This window comes from Pezoporus occidentalis, unplaced genomic scaffold (assembly GCF_034315485.1).
Source record: "Pezoporus occidentalis ecotype Australia unplaced genomic scaffold, CSIRO_AGI_Poc_V1 ctg53, whole genome shotgun sequence".
NCBI lineage: Eukaryota > Metazoa > Chordata > Aves > Psittaciformes > Psittacidae > Pezoporus > Pezoporus occidentalis.
In genome coordinates this window covers 878,682-897,626 of record NW_026915866.1, presented here as the reverse complement: position 1 = coordinate 897,626, position 18,945 = coordinate 878,682, and the positions used below count along the sequence as shown (strand labels likewise).

Below are 18,945 nucleotides of genomic sequence, written 5' to 3'. Positions count from 1 at the left end.
AGCTTTGAGGAATGTCAAAACTTTTTTTAGCCACAATTTTGACATTTAAACAATGTTAAAACTTTTTTTAACCACTGTAAAATTGGTCTCCCAGTTTTTTATTGGGAAAACAATCTTCTTCAATGCTGATTCAAAAACTTTGAGGTATCCAAAACTATAGGTGACCTCTTAAGCCTCTGGTACCTGAATTTAGCCAGGGCAGTAGACCTTTAAATAGCTGAAAATAGGGACTGGAATCGATGTAGGAGCTTCAAGCCATGGACTTTCACAGAGTGTTTTTAAAAGTTCTGCTTCTGGTACTTTTGGTAAAATGTTCATTCCTGTAATTAATGGATCAGATCACCCCAGAGATTCTCTATCAAACAACCATCTGCTGACTCTGAGAGTTGTCTCGTTAGAGACCTTCCCCCCCCCCCCCCCCAACCTAACCAAAACCTCCCAACACAATAGATCTGCTTCCCACCTGGAAGCATTTAAAGGATGTAAGTGGATCAGCATTCACTTCCCTGTTGATAAAAACCAGGTTGTTCAAAATGACTTGCTAAACTGCTGAACTATTTCAAGTAATGCGCTGGATTTTATCTACCCTCCTTGCCTTCCAGAGAGGCTGTTTGTGTTGGTAGGGAGGGCTGCAAGGTTGGTTTGTTTCCACAGGGTGGGGGTGGGACCCAGCTGCCACCTTTGTGAGTGGTGTGTGTGGTACTCTTGGATGCTGAGGACTGCTGGGGGAGCAGTCAGTCATCTACATATGGGAGACTATCCCAGCGTGGGGCTGGCTGTTTATTTTCAAAGCCTTTGTACCTCAGGTTACTTGTAAGGCTGGTGTTTGGGGAGTTCTGCTGAAACTGGGCTGTATATGTTCCCTGGTTTGCCTGTGATTTGCAGCTGATGGAAACCAGATGGATGATCCTGTGCTCTGCAAGTCAGTATGGGAACAGGAGCTTCTGACATCAGAGCAGCTTTTACAGAAAACACTGGGTTAAGATTCAGGCTCAAGCTAGATTGCTTCTTCCCTCCCCCCCCCTTTTGTCTATTTTTACTGCATCATTGGTATGTGTCCAAGGAAAGTCAGCCATATCATTCGGAAATACAAGGGGATAAACTTTTGACTGTCGGATCTCTTCAGGCTGAGAGACTCCAGAGTAAATGAACTGGGGGAGAGAGAATTAAAAGGAGAGCTTTCTTTAGGTGAACTCTTTCGGTTGTCTGCTCTGTCAACAGCAGTGTAAAATAACGAAGAAACTGCAGCAGTCCTTTCCCACTGTCTTTCTAAATAATGTAAGTTACCCTTTCACACTCATCTCTCTGTCTGCTTTTTCTGCTTTCGAGTGTTTTGTGAGAGCAGTGGTTATACAGCAAGGGAGCTCTTGCCAGGAGCTATGCTGTGTGATTGAGGGAATCGCTTTGTCTTTCTTTCTCTTAAGTCAGATCTGTAGTGGGGAAGCCGAGCAGCTTGACACCACATTTCTTTGACAGTCGTGCTAGCTCGACTTTAGATGGCTGTCAAAACCTTTAAACCTTTTCAGTGTTTGTGCAGAGATTCGTCTGTAGCTGGCAAAAGACAATGGCAAATGTTCTGATTGAACTGTATGTCAGGCTTGCCGTAAGAGCAGGCATTTCAAAGGGGATTGTGTGATGCTGTGCAAAGAGGACAGGATGTGACAAATGTTTCCTGCTCTTTAATATTTAAAAGAAATAATTGGAACAGAGCCAAGCAGTTTGCCTAGGGAAGAAATAGTGATGCTTATTCAAAGCAAAATAACAACTGTGTAAATCTGAGAGGACAGCACCAAGGTCTGATTAGGGGAGTTTAGTTTTCCCAGGTGCTCAGGTTTTTGAAGTTAGCAGTTAACATTCATGTTGCTGTACTCTGCTGTGCTTCTGTGAAGAGTAACTTGAGCCATTACCTGGTGTGTAGCTCTTCGTAAGTCACTTACATTGGTTGGCTTCCCTCCTTTGAGTTCATGTTACTATTTTCAACGTGCAGTCTAGGCAGGCTGTCAGGCAGATGATAGGTTTAAGTGAAAACAAGAGATTATAATGGTTATGTACCAGGTAATATAATAATAATAATACAAAAATCACCCTGAACTCACTCATTAGGTCAAAACAATTACATGAATGTTCATTTATATATGGGGACAAATAAGAAAATTGTGGTGAAAGTACAATGACTTAATGAATATTTCTTAGATAAGGATGTGGCATAAGAAAAGTTGCTTTCTGTTCCAGCCTTGGATATTTTGTCTTTGAGGGCAATGGATTTATTACCCACATAACGTTCTGTGGCCAGCTATTGTGATTTAATAGTCAGAAGTTTTTGTCTTAAAGTTCCATGTTGCTGCTTGTGTGAGAACTGAAATTAAATTGACTAGTGATACCAATGAGAGTTTCTAGACTATCTAAGTATTTGGAATAAACTCTGGAATATAAACTGTAGGGTTTGAAAAGCACATGAAAAGGTTTAGTTTGTCAAAATCTGTATAAATTTGTTTATTTTAATGCTAGTCCCATAATTTTCTGGAAGATAGGCACATGATATCTAAAGCCTGGAGTAGTTATATAGAGAAGGTACCAGGAAGCTGTTGTACCTGGTCTTGGAACCGCATTGTCCTGCTAGAAAACAAAGCCAGCCAAAAGAGCAGGTTAGTCTCTGTTTCCAGACAGTTTTTGAGTGGCAAATCATTCAGTTGGCTGACAAAGTGAAATAAGGCTTCTGTGCTTTGGCTGTCATCTACTGCTTACCATAAACCAAAGGTTTCCTTAAACTTCTCAGAAAAGCATTTGAGAAACTTGAGTTGTGAAGAAACATCCTTGTCTGATCTGGACCTGCAGTACCCACAGATCGGCTGTAAAGGACAGCTTGGTGTTTGCTTGTTTGAGGGCTCATTTCAGTCCCTGAGATTCATCCTGTTTAATGAGAAATGGCTTTGATACACTTTTAATACACCATGGCTTTCCTCTTGGAGAAGGCTAAACAGAACTTCTTTGTTGCTTCGAGGAGCACTGTTAACACATGCTGCTTGAGGCCCAGAAGGAAACACAAAGCGGGTTTTATGACAGAACCAGTTCTAGATTTGATTATAGGGTTTCTGGGAAGAAGGAGAAATTAAAATCATGGAAATATTTATTTCAGCCAACTCGTAAAAATCTTCTGGTTTCTATGTGTAATTCATAAAGGAAGACAGCAAATGTATCATGCCATATGCAGAATAAAAATTAGAAGCGTATATGTTTAATGCCTTTTGGAGGTGCTTAGATGTTTGTCTTTTTCACGGAAGTGATTTTCCATGTACTAACTAGAATATCCCTCACTGTGAGTGTGGTCAGACACTGGCACAGGTTGCCCAGAGAAGCTGTGGATGTGCCGTCTCTGACAGTGTTCAAGGCCAGGTTGGGTGGGGCTTGGAGCAGACTGCTCTCGTGGAAGGTGTCCCTGCCCATGGCAGGAGATTGGAACCAGATGATCTTTAAGGACCCTTCCAACCCAAACCATTCTGTGATATACGAGTTCAGTGATATCTTAGTTTTGAGGTTAAGTTTGAGACAAGCAATGTCCATAGCCTTACAGCACATGTGAGTGCTGTCTGAATTCTGCTATGTCCAGGAGCATGCATAGTGTTTGGAAAATTAGACTTTACTTGGACAAAGATAACAATACTGCTGGGGGATTTCCTTGGCCCATGATACTGTCTTTTTCTCTGGAAATACCAGTTTTAGCTTGAAGGCCAGGTTGTTTACTGGAAAATCCCAGATAATTTGTGCTTGAAGCCACCATGAAAACATGCTGGGCATGTCTTTGCCTGATAATGGAATTTCATTATCTCATAACAAAACAAGGATTTGGACAGCTTATATAAACACAGCAGTGCCCCTGATTCCTTTGAGGAAAACTGAGGAATTAAATGAACTGGAGAGGTTTTGGGTGTCCTAATGTGAAAAACTAAGTCTTGCGCATTATGATAGTGAAACTGAAATGTAATCATCTGCATAAAGTATTAAACATACACAGTTCTGCAGAAACACGTAATACTACATCTAGACACATGAACTATTTCTACAAAACCAAAATCAGGTTAGGATAAATCCTTGAGCCAAATGTAAAAGAAATTGGGTTTGATCAGCTGGCAAGCGTATTGTCTCATCAAATTAAACATGCCTGAAGATACAAGTGTATCTAGTTTGAACTATTTGTTTATACACAGCAGCAAACATATCTATTCCTCTAAATAATAAATTCAGTTTATAAAGAATGATTCTTAATACAATTACATCATAGAAAGGATTAGGTCTTCAGATTTAAATAGCTGTTTTAAGAACAGTGCAATATGCTTTGTTATAAAGAGCCATTAATTCCAAAGAAGCCTTAAAAATTTTCTCTTGGGATTTTGCCCATCCATATTTTGCAGGGTAACATTTATGAACTTGCTTTGTTTAGTCAGCTTTCAGGGACCACGTTGGAAAAGTTCAGTGACTGTCAGACTGAAATCGACTACTGCAGATCCTACACTTGGCTGACACCTTCAACCAAAATTAGATACACTATTTTCAGAGACTACAGGTTGTGGTTATGTTATTGCTAATGTTTGTGGGTTGAATAAAAAAAGGGGGGTATACAGGGAAGCTACATGAAATGTTTGTCATGAGTTGTTAAAAAAGCGAGGACTGAAATAAAATCAATATTTATTGAAGGGGATAAATGTTGGAAAGGAAATGATTGTTTGGAGGTTTCTAAAATACTAAAGGGAATAGTGCAGGACTTAGCCTTCACATAAATAGACTTCACCTCTCTATACCTCCATTTCTGACAGATTATTTCTCAAGACATGCTGCTTCTGTTAGAATTGGGCCTGCTCTTGTATTTCTTATGTGAGATGAATGGATAGGAGGCAGTCTCTTTCCTCCTATAAGTAATGTGAGGTTTATGTTAACATGTGACTGCATGGTTTGCATGGTTAACATGAGCTGCTTGGTTGCAGACACTTAGCAAATGTAGTTCGGAAAAATTCGTGTTTGTGAGAAATTGTGTAAGATTTCTTTCTCTTCTTTATTTTTGATCAACTGGAATAAAGCCCACATCCCACTGAACAAAACTCCAGTTGATCTTTGGAGAGATTAAAATGGCATTTCATGTCAAACTTTCTGTATTGTTTTAGTTCTATTTCTGTGTTTTATTTCTGTGGTTTAAATAACTAAATATTTATTGTGTAAATTCTAACATTAAAGGCATTTGTCTTTGTTTTCTACCACAGACTCTCTAGACATTTTCTGTCTCAGAATTTGTAGGCGTTATCTTCGCACTGCATATCATTCCTTCTCATAATTGGGGTAGTTTGCTATATTTGGATTAGGCATTGCTTATTTTAAATGGTGAATTAATTGTCAGTAATTTAGTTTGATCACAGGAATAGCAGTTTGTAACTGGAATAGCATGAAGTTAAATAAATTATTTAATATGTCACACTAGTGTACCGTATGGGGACAGCCAAGGATGTAGTCAGCCGAGAAGCCTGCTGGCAGCCAGGCAGCCTTCCCACTTCCCAGCTGGGCCTTAGAGCAATAACTCAAAAGCAAATCCCATTCAAAAGGAAGAATTGAAATAGAAATTGGAATATGGTTTTTGAGGTGCTGAAGAGATAGAGTGGCAGGTGAATGTTGGCTGGCTCCATCCATTTTGCTACTAGTTAGTTGCAGTAGGGTTAAAAGAGGCACAGCTAAATTAAGAAGGAGACTAATCACAGACATGTGAAAAATGTTAGCAGCATGTATTCTGGCACTTCTTACATTACATGGTGATCCCGTTAATGCAAGCATCAAAATATATCCTGTATAGCTGGACTGCTATGGTAGTTTACAAAGAAACTGCTGACAGAATGGCTATGATGGTTTACTGTTAGATATTAAATCCAGGCTATAAAAACTTTAAGAATATGCCCTGTCACTGGGAAAAGACAAATGACTTGAAAATGAACTGTTGTGATGCATACCCTAAATGTTCCCCTGGAAGAACTGCAGACAACTCTGCTTCTTATGGTCAGCACTTTTGCTCATGAGTAAAAGTGTTATTCATTCTCTCTCACTTTAAAGCCTTCTGAATATTGTCAGGTTTGGATGTATTTTAGGAGCAAGTAATTAGGTAGATGGTGATCTTCAGTCCTTATGCCAGGACAGACTCTCTCTATGAAAAGGGCATAAAGATTGGAGTAGATGCAGTTACTTTTGATCAAGTTCTAAATGCATGAGATGAGTATTCAGCAATCTGCCTGCTCCTAATCCCGTATGGATTTATTTGTCTTGGTGTTATTAGTCTGCCTAAACATGTGTATGATCAGTTTATTTCTGGGTGACTTTCTGTTCTTTTGTCATGTATAGCTATTTGTTCTGTGCTATATTGATTTTCTATTGTTGATTATTTTTCTCTTTCAATACTGGAAATATAGAGTGGCAATCCTTTCTTTTTCTCCTGTATTTTTTAATGTGTGTGCAATGCTAGGCTTGAGGATATCCCTTCACTGAACTCATAATTCAGAAAATTGTCATCTATACTGTGACTGCTTCCTTCTACATCACAATTTAGTGGACGTTGGTTTATTTGTGAGTTTTAAAGGTGTGTGGTATTGACCAGTATGTTTTGTGAAGTATTCAGGAGTTGATTTAGCAAGGAAAGAGCAGTGGCTGGATTACTCTCAGCTGCGTAACTCTGACTAGTATGAAAATATAAATGCAAGGATGCTTCTGCACCTTGTGCAGAGCAAAACCCCTCCAAAATGGTAATGAAATCATGAGCAAACACACATGACATGATTACTTACAGAACAACCAAAAAAGGAGATTGCACTCAAAAGATTTTGCTGAACTTGGAAGTGCTCTTGAAAAGATCCGAACAATTACGTTTTCATGTGCCTCTGAATGCATTAATCTCCATAGTGGTCCTTGGTGAGAGTATGTGTACCATATTTAGCCCTAGCCATATTTGACCCATGATTTATATTAGAGAACTTACTTACTCTGTAAAAAACAGGATGTCCGAAAGAGCAGATGTCACCAAGTTCAATGATGTCAGGTGTCTTCAAGGCCACCCTGGTTCTTCTGAAAACAGCTATGTGTTATAAACACTGTGAATCAGCCTGTTTACAAATTCCTCAGGATCTAAAATAACCCCTAGGAATGATAAATCTGGCTGAGGGACAGGCCTTTTGCAGCATACATAAACTGTTGAAGAGAGAATACTGCCACAGTTTGTCTGTATTGCACAGTTGTTTGTTTTTTTGCCTCCTATTCCAGTGAGGAAATGTTATTCATCTAATACCCTTCTACAACTTTACTCCCGAAATCCCTGTATTGGTGGAAGTGTTAGTATAAACCTTCAGGGACTAACTTCCACATGATAAGCTTTCTAATTGCACTGTACTGAGGTTAGGAAATCTAGGGCCCAAAAGTCAGGTAGAGCCACAGCTTGATTTCATACCATGTAAGTTTTTTTTTGTTCTGAGTGTTACTCTGAGACAATATTATGGTAGGAGTTAATGTGTGGTCTTCCCAATGCGCTAAAAAGGCTTCCTGGACACCCCACAGGAAACAGGCTCTTCTCTTACTTGTTTACTTAATCTGCTCTGTGTAGTCTTGGGACCAACTGATCTTTCTGCATCTCAGTTCAGAAAACATTTTATAAGAAAGAGATAAAATTAAGTGTTGCACCATGAAGATTCCATGCTATTTCTCAAATATGCGGTGGTATTTTTTTTTGTTTTGCATCCAAAATAGTTGGAAATAAATTTTGATTGTGAAATACAAACACGTTCTGAGATACTTCATTACTAATTAAAGAGGAATAATCTTCCATTCATTCACAAATGTAATGCTTTACTTAAAACCTCTGTGGAGACAAGTGCAATCTTTTATTATACTGGAAACAGAAGACAGTATGTAACAGAGGACTTCCATGAGAACTGTGCTACATGTTCGGTGTAGGCGTAGAACACCCTCATCCCTTAGCTTCCTCATTCTAATTAACTTTTTTACTAGTCCCTCCTAGAAAAGTAAAATAATGATTAAACCCCCCAGACCAGACTAGTGCATGCAAAAATGTTCCCATAAAAGAAGGTGAATTTGCAAAAAATGAGTGGTTCCATTTTCCTGTGCTTGCAAAGTCCACAATTTGTGTGTCTTATCAGCAGCTGACACATTGCATAGTCTCGAATACAAGTAAGTAGAAGAGCAGGAAAGCTTCTTCCCAGATTTAATTTTTTGGTATGGATCTTTATCTGAGCTCCTGAATGGTGCCATTTACCCTCTGAACAATCACCGGTTTCCCTCTGGGATGTTCTCTTGCAGAAGGCCTGCTTGGAAGGTGTGCACCTTCTGGAGGGACCTCTGTTGAGGAAGATGGACAACTTTTAAATGAGGAGAACCAAGACAGTGATCAAGGCATGATTTCCCCATGCTCCATGGCATTGCTTTTAGAATAATACAGAGTACCTCTGTAAAGAAACAAGACAAATGTCACTCTTATGGAAATATCTCTAAAAGTTTCCTTTTTTTCCTTCTTGAAATTAAAGTAAATTTGAAAAGGTAGGAGGTACTGGGGAGATATGCTAGGTAAGTACTGTATTCACTGTGAAAGGGTTCTCTGCTTGGGGTGATGACTAGTCAATTTCCATTCATTGTTGTGTGTCCTGTTTGTATGACTTAGAAATGGGTGTAACTGCTAAAGTGGCATTTTTCGTGCAAGAGTAGTGTATTAAGGCAGCTGTGTGCTGGATTCATTTCACCTGACATCCCTGAATGGCAGGGCTCTGCCAAGTGATAAAAACAGCCTTGTGGAGCCATTAATGTCCATTAACTGTGCCAAAAGGGAGTGGCTATTATGACAGCCCTTGTGATGTCTACACTGAGTATTTTGAAGGCTTGTCTGGACCTAATTAGAAGTAAATCTAGCCTAGCCTTATAATTTGGATGGTGGCTGACGGTGAATGCCTACAGAAGGGCATCTGAATAGATCACACATACCATGGTACTCTCCAGAATGCCCTTTCATATTCAGTGATTTGTGCTTCCAGTTCTGCTTCTGGCAGAGGCGGTGTCTTTGTGTTTTAAAATCTTTAATCAGTTTATCCAGCATGAATTTGTACTTCTTTCTGGAATGCCTGTGAAATATTAACAACTGTAGCATCCTGGGGCAATGGTTTTCACAGCTCACAGGATGACAGAATATCCAACACATCTATGGACAGTAAATAGGAAGAGTAAAAAGCAGTAGATCTAAATTTTGACTAAAACTTAACTCAGAATACAGCATGCTCCACCTAAAAAAAAAGTAGTGAATGCTGTTTCATCAGGCTTTCAAAAGCATTTAACTTACGTGAAATACATCCTAACAGCCCCTCACTGTGGTATCTGAAGAGAAGTAATTCAGTACCTGAGATAGTGCAGACTCTGTATGTCCTGCTCGTAACAGGTTTTCTGCTAGGATTTCTCAATTACTTTTAACAGCAATGCCCAGAGCTGGTTTCTTTACATGCACCTCAGATGGGTTTTATCATTTACTCATATAACCTGTATCAGTAACAACATGGTACATCTTGTTGCAGTCATCGCAAGAACTGCTTCTAAAGTGTCAGGTAGTTCTTGTATCCTTTGCAAAGGGAGGAGGATTCTAAGATCTGCTCCTGTTCTCTGACTGCAAAAGATTCAGGCTAAATAAGCCACCGTCTTGCACCTCTTTCTTCACAAAAATAGTTGTTATCCAAATTAATGGCTGGCTATGACAACTTATTTCCTAGTGTAGAAATGGTTAAATGGTGTGTCATTTAAACCTAGTCACGGTTAAACGGTGATAGCTGAATTGCGTGAGGCGTTAAGACATTGGCTACCTATGCTTGCACAGGATCTGTGTTCTGTGTAGCTGGTGCCTATCACAGTGGGATTCTGACACTTGGAATATATTTCCAGGTACTATCACAATCTGAATGATAATGTGGCTGGTTTAAGACAATTTTGTTCTTAGCTATCCTGATGCCTGTGTTTTTTCCAAGTTTTTTTTTTTCTTTAAAGAGATAGCTGCATTCACATGGTTATTGTTTCCTGGACTGTTTCCTAATTTGATTTTCATGTACCTAAAAATGTATTTGTTCTATTGTAAGGTCAAATGGATGTGTTTTTATACAGAAATGAATGTACTGTGTACCCCAGTTCAGCTTGGGAGAGTCTTTAAACTGTGTCATTTAAGTGGTTCTACTTGCCTCCTCTTTCAATAGCTTCTGCTTTGTAAGTTGTGATGTCAGTCTAAAAGATGGATATTCATGCAGGCAGTTATGTATAAGGGTCTTCTGAGAATGTAATTTTTGCAGAAGTCTGACCTATATCAAGTCTGGCAATGCCCCTTGGGCATCTAGCCTGAACCTGCTTGGGCTGAGAACCTGGAAGAGATGTCTAACAGAAAGCTTAGGAGAGTTATTTTTGGAGATGAAGGATAGAAGTGGACACGTTTTACTACTGCTCCTCTTTCCTGCTTGTGTCAGGTATAAAACGTTGTCCCTCAAGCAAGAGACTTGAGGGAAACCTGGTCTGAGTCGGAGCATCTGCTTGGTAGGCCCTGAGAGAGGGTCACTAGACTGTCTGCCTGCTCAGGGATATGGTGGTTTTGGAGTCAGATAACTGCATCTTACTGTGGCTGAAGTGAAACTCTGGAGTGGAAACACATACTGGGAATTGATGCATTTTGCAGACAAGGCACGAGATACGGGGAATGCTTTGTCTCTGCTGTAGAAAGGTTTTGGCTTTTTCCCATAACAGCAGTTCTTTAAATAGGAGTGCTGGCATGCAATCAGCAAACGGTTGTCCTTGCTAAGGACTGGAAAGACGTGTTTACTGGGTGAAGTTCAGCCATGGGGTGTTTCCAAGCTTTGAATTGCTGGACATGACTCCTGCTAAGTCAAATGCAGTGACCCTGTGAGTGCAGAAGAGGAGGACAGGGCATTGCAGCCTGCATGCTCAGGCTGTGTGCTTGGAGCACCCTGCAGGAGCTGTAGGTGGCTTTTTGTTACTGTTGTTTGATCGGTTCAGCTCCTGTGCCTACAAGCATTGTTAAAACCCACAGAGCTTCTTTTGCCAAGGTTGTTCTGACATTGCTTCTCACTATTGCTGGTGCTGCCAGGCTACCTGCTGTATGCAGCTACGTGTTTGCCTACTTGCTGTGAAAGTTCAGTGTTGCATTCTTGCCAACTTAAAGAGCCTGCCTGGGTAAACTGCTGCCTGCCACTTTATGCTTGAGCAAGGGTTTTGCTGAACCCAAGGACCATATAAACATTTAGATATAGTGCTGTGTTTTTGAAAGACGTATCAGTTCACAAGAAAACTTAGCAGAGAGAAGGTAACGTCGCTGCTGTGCTCTGGGCAAGAAAATGAGGTGGGTACTGTACACAAGCCAAGGTAAATATGGAGGTGCAGCAACCAGTATTTCATCTTTTAAGCAATGGAAGTGCTGCAGAGGATGAGAGCCTGAATTCAGCCTGCTTACAGACTGGAGGGGGGTTGTTCCTTCTCTCTCCTTCTTAATTTCTATCCCAAAATTTTTTTTGGCAGAAACCCTACCTGCTCAGGCACCCTATCTGCTGTGTGCTGTGCACTAAGAAGACATGAGTTCCTTTGTCTTCTGCCTCCATTTTTTGCTGTTTTAACGCTTATATTCTGTCTGCTGTTTCTTGCTGTGAAACACCTATTTTTTTCTCCCGATTTACTTTCCACATGCTGTATCTGCTGGGAAGTGGGGTTGTGAAGGCTGCAAGAAAACAGTTCTAAAGTGCTGTCAGTCTCTAAGTTAATTTTGTGAAGAAGTTCCATGGTATGTGGTGATTGCTGGGTGCTGCCTTCTCCCTTGCTGACTTAAACTTTGTGCTAGTTCAACAAAATCCTACTGAAGTAAATGGAAACAGAGGCAGATGAACTTAACTTTGCAGTGATCAATAGAGAATATATAACTAAGCTCCAGTACCCAATGTATATCACCTCTCCTAAAGGGAGAATTACAGAACTGTAAGATCAAGTGGAGGTGCAGTGCGGGACAGATCCAGAGGTGTGTGTCAGGGGCGACTGAAGAGGATGGTCTCTGAGCAGTTCAGCCTTCACAGCACAGCTCAGTCCCAAAAGCACTGGGCATTTATTACTTGCCTCTATTTTTCTTGCCATTGCTGATCAACTCTGAAGAAGATGCCTATAGCTTTTAAAATACACCTTATATATTCCTACAATATCTAGGAAAGGCCAAGGACATCTTTCCAAATAGATTCCTGCTCAATCTTCTGCTTTTTGTCTGTACTACTTGTTATCCTGTGCCTGGAGGGATTAACAGTGATTAGTATCAAGTCTCCGTGGAGCAATTTTATTTCAACTAGCATTTCAGAGCAGATGTTTATAGAAGCAGCAGTGATCTGATGTGCAGTTTTAATTATTTGTCAGTTCAGCTTGGCTTTATTTGAGCCTGTGCTTATAAAGGCTGAACAGAGACCTGTCAGTGTTAACAAAACAGGTAGGCCCAGGGAGTCAAAAATGTACAGTTGTGATGTTAACAGCACCTGGTACTTAACCAGGGTAAGGGGCTTTTCCCTATAGGTGCTCTGACTCACTGCTTTGGACAGCAAGTATACAATTTTAGATCCTTCTACTTGGGCTTGTACAACATCTAGCTCCTGAAATAATTACTTGGACCTACCACACTGCAGATTGTAATGGCTCACCTGAGAATATGTCTTTTTATTAAACATGGAAAGAGCCCTAAATGACAGCTCTGAGGCTGTCATTTAACCTGATATGTGATGATTTAATCCTGTCATTTCCCTCGGCATGCCCTTTCCCCCTCATTTCCTACCCTCTTTCTCTGAAACTTCATTTGTGAGAATGTTGGTCATTTAGCTGGGGATTCATGGACTTCCACTGCAAGCATTCAAATTGCCCCTGCACATGCAATAAATCCAGTGTTCTCCAAATGTGGTGGAATTTATTGTGCAAGGTTCTGACCCAAGGTGAGGTCCTGAAAACCTCAGGCAGACAAACAGTCTTGAACTAGGTATCATATCTCAGTTGAGTGATGACTGTGTGACCATACAAGCTCTAACTTCCCAGTCTCATCTCTTGGTGTGTGTAGGGCAGCCACCAGCAGGCCTTCTCTGTGTCCAAGGACTAGACAGCTAGGAGGTGGGGTTTGTGGGGATGGAAGCAGGACTATTGCACCACCAAAGGGTGGTGAAGGGATTCTGCAGAGGCAGGCAGAAGCTGTGGGAATGGGGAGAGAGAAGAAGAGGGTGTATTAGATTCCACTCATAACCCTTTCCTCCTCTACAAGAATATAAAGCATTAGTATGTTGATATCTTACGAGGCCCACCCCTGTATTTCAGGTGTTCATCCTGTTATAACCTTTGATTACAGACTAAGGAAAGGAAGGAGAAAAAAGCAACAAAGCATTAAATATGTAAAACTATTAAGCAAGGCTTTCATTTATAGCAGTGGCTTCTTTTCCTGTTATTCCTGCCTTTAGTGGTTGAAAGCTTTTAGAAGAAACCTTGTTCGTGACATCAGAATCTGACTGGTACTCAGGGTGAGCCCATTGCTGTGCAGAAGAAATGCCAGAATGCAGTCACCAGAGGTTGTTTCTGGTGTCCGTAGTGCCTGGCCTTGCAACCTCAATGGCAAATACCCAAAAGGGGAAAGAGAAAAAGTAACACAGAGGGGAGAAAAGCAGTTGGTGTTTGGTGCTGTCTGGCTTGCAACATCAGTGCCGGGTACAGGCAGGGAATGCAGTCACTGCAGCCAAGCTTGGGTTGGCTGAGCCAGGAGGCCAGGCTGTCCCAGCCTCGCTGCAGTTGTGCTAGAAAAGCCGCACCTTGGCAAACTAAACTACGTGTAAGCAGAAGGCAGAAGGAAATAGAATAAGGTGGCAAAGGCATAAGAGGATGTGTGCTGGGGGGGGCTGGGAAGGTCTCCAGCCGCCCAGCATTTTATCCCAGGCAAACCTTTCAAGTTCTTTGCCTCCCAGGCTATGACAAGCCACGTGTTGGGTCACAAGCTTCAGGGAAGAGCATCTGCTCCACTGAATCACAACATGGGATAGGGATTGAGGGCCCAGGCTGTGGCTGGTGGGGAGGAACCAGGACCTAGCAGAGTTCCTTTTGGGGCAGATGGGCCCTTTAGCTACAAACCCACAGTGGGAGGAAGCTGTGGCTCTTCCCAGGCCACGTGAGCTACAGCCTGGGCTACTGGAGACTGTGGAGTTGGGGCTGGAAGCCGCTCTGTTCTGTGGGAGCTGCTGCATCTGCATGGGTAAAGAAAGGTAAAGGTGCCTCCACTGCTGCTGTCTCATGAGGATGACAAAGGCCCCTTTATTCCTGGTGTGGGCATGGTCCCACAATGACAGAGCCTGGTGTTTTCAACCCACGTGCTTTCCTGGCACCACGGTCAAATTAAGGACGTTGGAACTGGGCGATGACTGTAACAGCCTATCCTTTCCTATATTTGTGTTCCCAAACTAGCCAGCATTCGCAGCATATCAGCTTTGGGTAATTGATTTCTGGTCTCTCACACTTCTTGTTTTCCAGTCAGTCTTAATTGCCAGGACTTTATTAGCTGGCCATTTAAGCTGGGTCAACCCAATATTATTTTTTTTCTGCTGACCTTACGATCTCTTTCCTATAGACTGATTTAAACTACTCTCCCTTCAGTCAGTTTATAGTACAGGCTTCGGTGCACACCACTAATTTTAACCTGGCATGTTTGGATGACTTATTTAATGTTAGGAAGGTTATACCAATACCTATCTTCCTATAGTCTGTAAATTAGCTGTGGGGTTTTTTAGAACTTACTGTTAATGGGCTCCCTAAGAATATGAACTGAGGTTGTGTTTGGAACAGGGACAAGAATAATGTTTTCAAAACCCATGATATTTACAGGGGCTAGATCACTTCCACGACACTATGAAGATGGCATATGCTATGTATTTTCTTCTCCTGAACTTTATTCCTGAACTTTAAGGCAGCAGTGATGCAGATAAATCATAGAATCATAGAATGGTTTGGGTTGAAAAGGACCTTAAGATCATCTAGTTCCAACCCCCGCCATGGGCAGGAGCACCTCACAGCAATGAGTGCAGCAAATCTCTGAGGGAAAGTAGCCTGTTCTTTTTAAAACAAAAAAGACAAAACAAACCACAAAACCAAAACCAAGCACATAACAACAACCCTCACTCCCAGCTCCAAAGACATATACAATAACCCTATTTGAAACAGGCTGGTAGTAACTGCTATGGGGGTAAAGTACACAACTATTCGCTCAGCTACAAATCCATTTCCTCTTCACTAGGGAGAAGAAAACCATGATTCAACATTCAACATGTAAGAGCAAAAATCACAAGGGAAATTCTAAGACTTTTGTCTTATTTTCCTTGCCACAGTACCACATTTTTGTTTTGCTGAAGAAGCAGGATTATTTGCAGAATATCAGCTCCCTGTCAGCAGGCAGTTTCTCAGAGTTAATTGCAAGAGAATTGCACTTTGAAGCAATCTCTCATTTGGAGGTGTAGACCTCTGTGAGAGTGCCTGCAGCTGTGGCTCCTCCAGTCTCCTTTGGCCATGAGGTATGTTATGGGATCGGTTCTGATCTGAGGGGTACGCAGCCCTCACTACTGATTGTAAATGGAAATAGTAATTTGAGCAATACTTGTCATTCTGTTTTAGTGGATGTAAATTTGATGCTTGAAATGAGCAAGGAAAGCAAGCAGCTATGTGGTGCCTGTATGCTTCAGTCTGAGAGTTTTCACTTCGGGTCTGGGGTGGGGGTGGGGGGACTCCTGAATTTTCCCTCTTGATTTTTGTTTTACGTGTGTCAGTGTTCCAGTGGCAAAAACAAAAGGCCTTGGATCTCCTTGTGGGAGTGAAATATGTGGCTTGCTGTTTGCAGTGGGGGTTCTAGGCAGCTTAAAAAGCAAGCAAAAAAACCCCAAAGAAACATAAAAACCCACCCCTCAAAAATGTGCCTGAAATCTCTGCCCTTCTTTTGAAACTGTGAACCCTGCTGTGCAGATGCCTGTTTCTTCTGACCTGCTGAATGCTGGAGCTAAAATGAAACATACTTTGTTCTCTCTCTTTGACGGAGTTAGCACATGTTGAGAGAATCAGAGGAGCAGTATTTTGGCACAAGCACCCAAAATCCTAACACATACACACACGCTGCCTGATGTTTCATTTCAGGTTATAAACTGGATTACAACATGCTTTTACCCTGTGGGCATTACCCAGGGAAACCAGGCTGGATCTGCCTGATGCATAAAACAGATCTGGTAAATGATTGCCAAGTGACAAGCAAATGATGTGTGAGGAATCTGTACTTTTAACAGGAATTTAGACTACTCTTCAGCCATGCTAAATGATTATTAATACTATTTACCTCATTGGTGCAAGAATTGAATAAATTCATTCTTTTTTGGAAACTGTGCTTGAAAAACTTAGGACAACATTTTAAACTTCTGAAATAACAATATCTGTTCTAATTAAGTCAGAGTAGCACAGACAATGTTTAAACCCCACATTTTTTGTTCTTGATGCAAATGGACCTTTGTGTCCTTTTATTTGTGGGAAGCTTTGTTAGCCTCAGTTAGCTGAAATACTTGCATATGATTTGCTTTTTCAAAAGAAAAGATACACTGTATTTAGAGATGCAAATACTACCTAGTCTGCAAAACCCACCAGCTGTTATACTGGAAGACAAAGCTAATTCTCTGTTGCTTTACTTCAGTAACGTCTGCGTATTCACAAGCATCTTTTTAACAACCTTCTCTGCATAGCTGAAGAATACCAGACACCGAATTGCTTTAGGTAATAGCCTAGTTAAATCTGAATTGATCTGTGATTTTACTTTTTTTTTTTTTTAATTTAAACAAGTAAATAGATTAACTAAGACAATACACCTTTGCATTAATGTTTGTAAAACAGTTGGGCTGACTGTTAGCTCTGATTTTCACGTTCATTGAATATGAGTTTACTAATTGCTGCCTTATGTATTTGACTTGAGTCTGAGTCAGGTCAAATACGCAACTCTGTAGTAGAAGAAACTGCTGATGGTTTGTGTGTCAGTAGCACAGCTTTCTGAAGGGGTCCTTTGCTGCTTCTTTAAACATCTGGCGAGACAAAGAGCTCTTGTGGGGGTCTTTTGTTGCTGGAAGTCGAGGCAGGGAAGAATTATATCCTGAGAAATACTTTGAATCCTGACAAAATCAAGGTGTAATTGTTGGGTGTTAAACTTTGTCTCCTTTACAAACGAAAGTGCTTTCGTTTCTTCTGTGGCGACTGTCCTGGTAATGGGCGTTACGTAATATTTACTCTCCCCTTCGGAGTTAAATCCTTTTTCCGATTCCCAAGTAATATTTGCATATGTATTTCTTAGCGGCATTGAGATGCCAGATGCACAGCGGTAGCCGTGCCTGCCTGCTAATCCTGTAATAACATTCTGGTGACCAAATTCAATGGCCCTGCGCGGAGCCTTGGAACAGCTGATTGCTGAGTAGGGAGGGAAAAAACCCACCCAGCGAATCTCGTCGCAGCTCTCTGCTGCATCCCTATCCCACAATCCCTTGCACCGTTTGCTGCAGTCTTTCTACACAGGCTGAGTGAGAAAAAGATGTGCTAAATAAAGATTGATTGGTTTGAATCCCGAAGGGGTCTCCCCCTTGTAAATGACCCAGAGGAAAAAAAAATCATGACGACTTCTCTGGGCCTCCTCTTGTTCTTCCATTTTTCTTTCCACCTGTCCTCTCCGTGGAATGGAGCGTCATTCCTTAGAGCACAAAATCTGTCATGCATCTAATAATGACTGTGCTGTGATAGGGATTCTGAGACAGTTTTACGCGTGAGGCTTGCAATATTGACAGATGATGGTTTGTTCGTTTGGATTACTGCGGAACTGCAGCTCCGTCCCTGCAAGGATTTTATCCTCAGCACTGCACTGATTAAGCTATTTTTCTGCAAAGATGGGTAGGTCTAAATAATGCTCAAGTTCTCTCAGTGTTATTCCTGGTGGCTGCTGCTGCGTTGCTCCTTCTGTTTTGGCCACCAGTCGTTCATTACGCTTCTGCATGCTGTAAGAATGAAGAGGGTTGCTGTGTTTTAAACAGGGCACCCAGCTGATGGCAAGAGTGGGAGAGAAAGGAATGAAAATTTAGCTTATCAAGCCTTTTACACAAGTGGACTGTGTGGAGGTTATGATTATTAATTTGCGTGGTGTGTTGGCTAGTTTTGGGGCTGGTGTTAGAATCTGTTCTTTATTCCTAGAGAGTCTGGACACATGATATATCTGTTTTAAGGACTTTTAAACCTCAGCTCCCCCATTCCTTGGATCAACAAAATCGAGGTTCCCCACCCTTTCTTACAGCTCTCAAGGCCTAACCGTTCCTTTGGAAATGTTGCCATTGGAAACCTATTCATTTATAATACATGAATAGACCCTCTAGGTTGTGAATACCATCGATAAGAAGAGGATGAACAAGCTGCAAGCAATTTGTTCTCCTCAGCCTGTACTTTCAGGCTAGTTGCAGCTCTGTCTGGGTGGAGTTCAGTGATGGCAGTGTATCAGCAACAGGGAATTCTGCACTTTTAGGAATAAATCCTGGAATTGAACAGACAGCTTTAAGTTTTCCAATGCCTTTTTGTTGGCTGAGCCACAGAAACTAATAGAGAATTCAATAACTGTTGGGAAATTCCAGAGCTCATTTGAAGATACCTGTAGGAAGAGTGCACCTTCCTATTACGTGGCTCTATCTGAAACAGCTCGTGTTGAACTGTTATTTGCTGTACCCTAATGTGGATTTTTTTCCTTTTCTAATGCTATAGGAAGTTCTTTTCATATGGGTGGGGCCGCACCCTGACTTTGGTTCCTGAAGGCATGCATGCATAACAAGGCAAGGC

The 18,945-nt window shown here is 41.3% G+C and overlaps 1 protein-coding gene across 12 annotated transcripts in view; it reads left to right on the top strand.

The window, feature by feature from the left end:
• The window catches only part of TRIM2 (tripartite motif containing 2), an 89,416-nt gene that overhangs the window by 26,938 nt on the left and 43,533 nt on the right, over positions 1-18,945 (top strand). For 2 of the 12 annotated variants that reach the window (XM_062637505.1, XM_062637499.1), the window contains exon 1: positions 1,070-1,278. The exons of 7 other annotated variants lie outside the window; for them this stretch is intronic. The gene's annotated coding sequence lies outside the window, so the exon portion shown is untranslated. Of the gene's footprint in view, positions 1-1,069; positions 1,279-15,602; positions 15,624-17,608; positions 18,016-18,945 lie in introns of those variants that run through there. 3 more of the 12 variants (XM_062637507.1, XM_062637495.1, XM_062637504.1) reach the window with 2 other exon arrangements.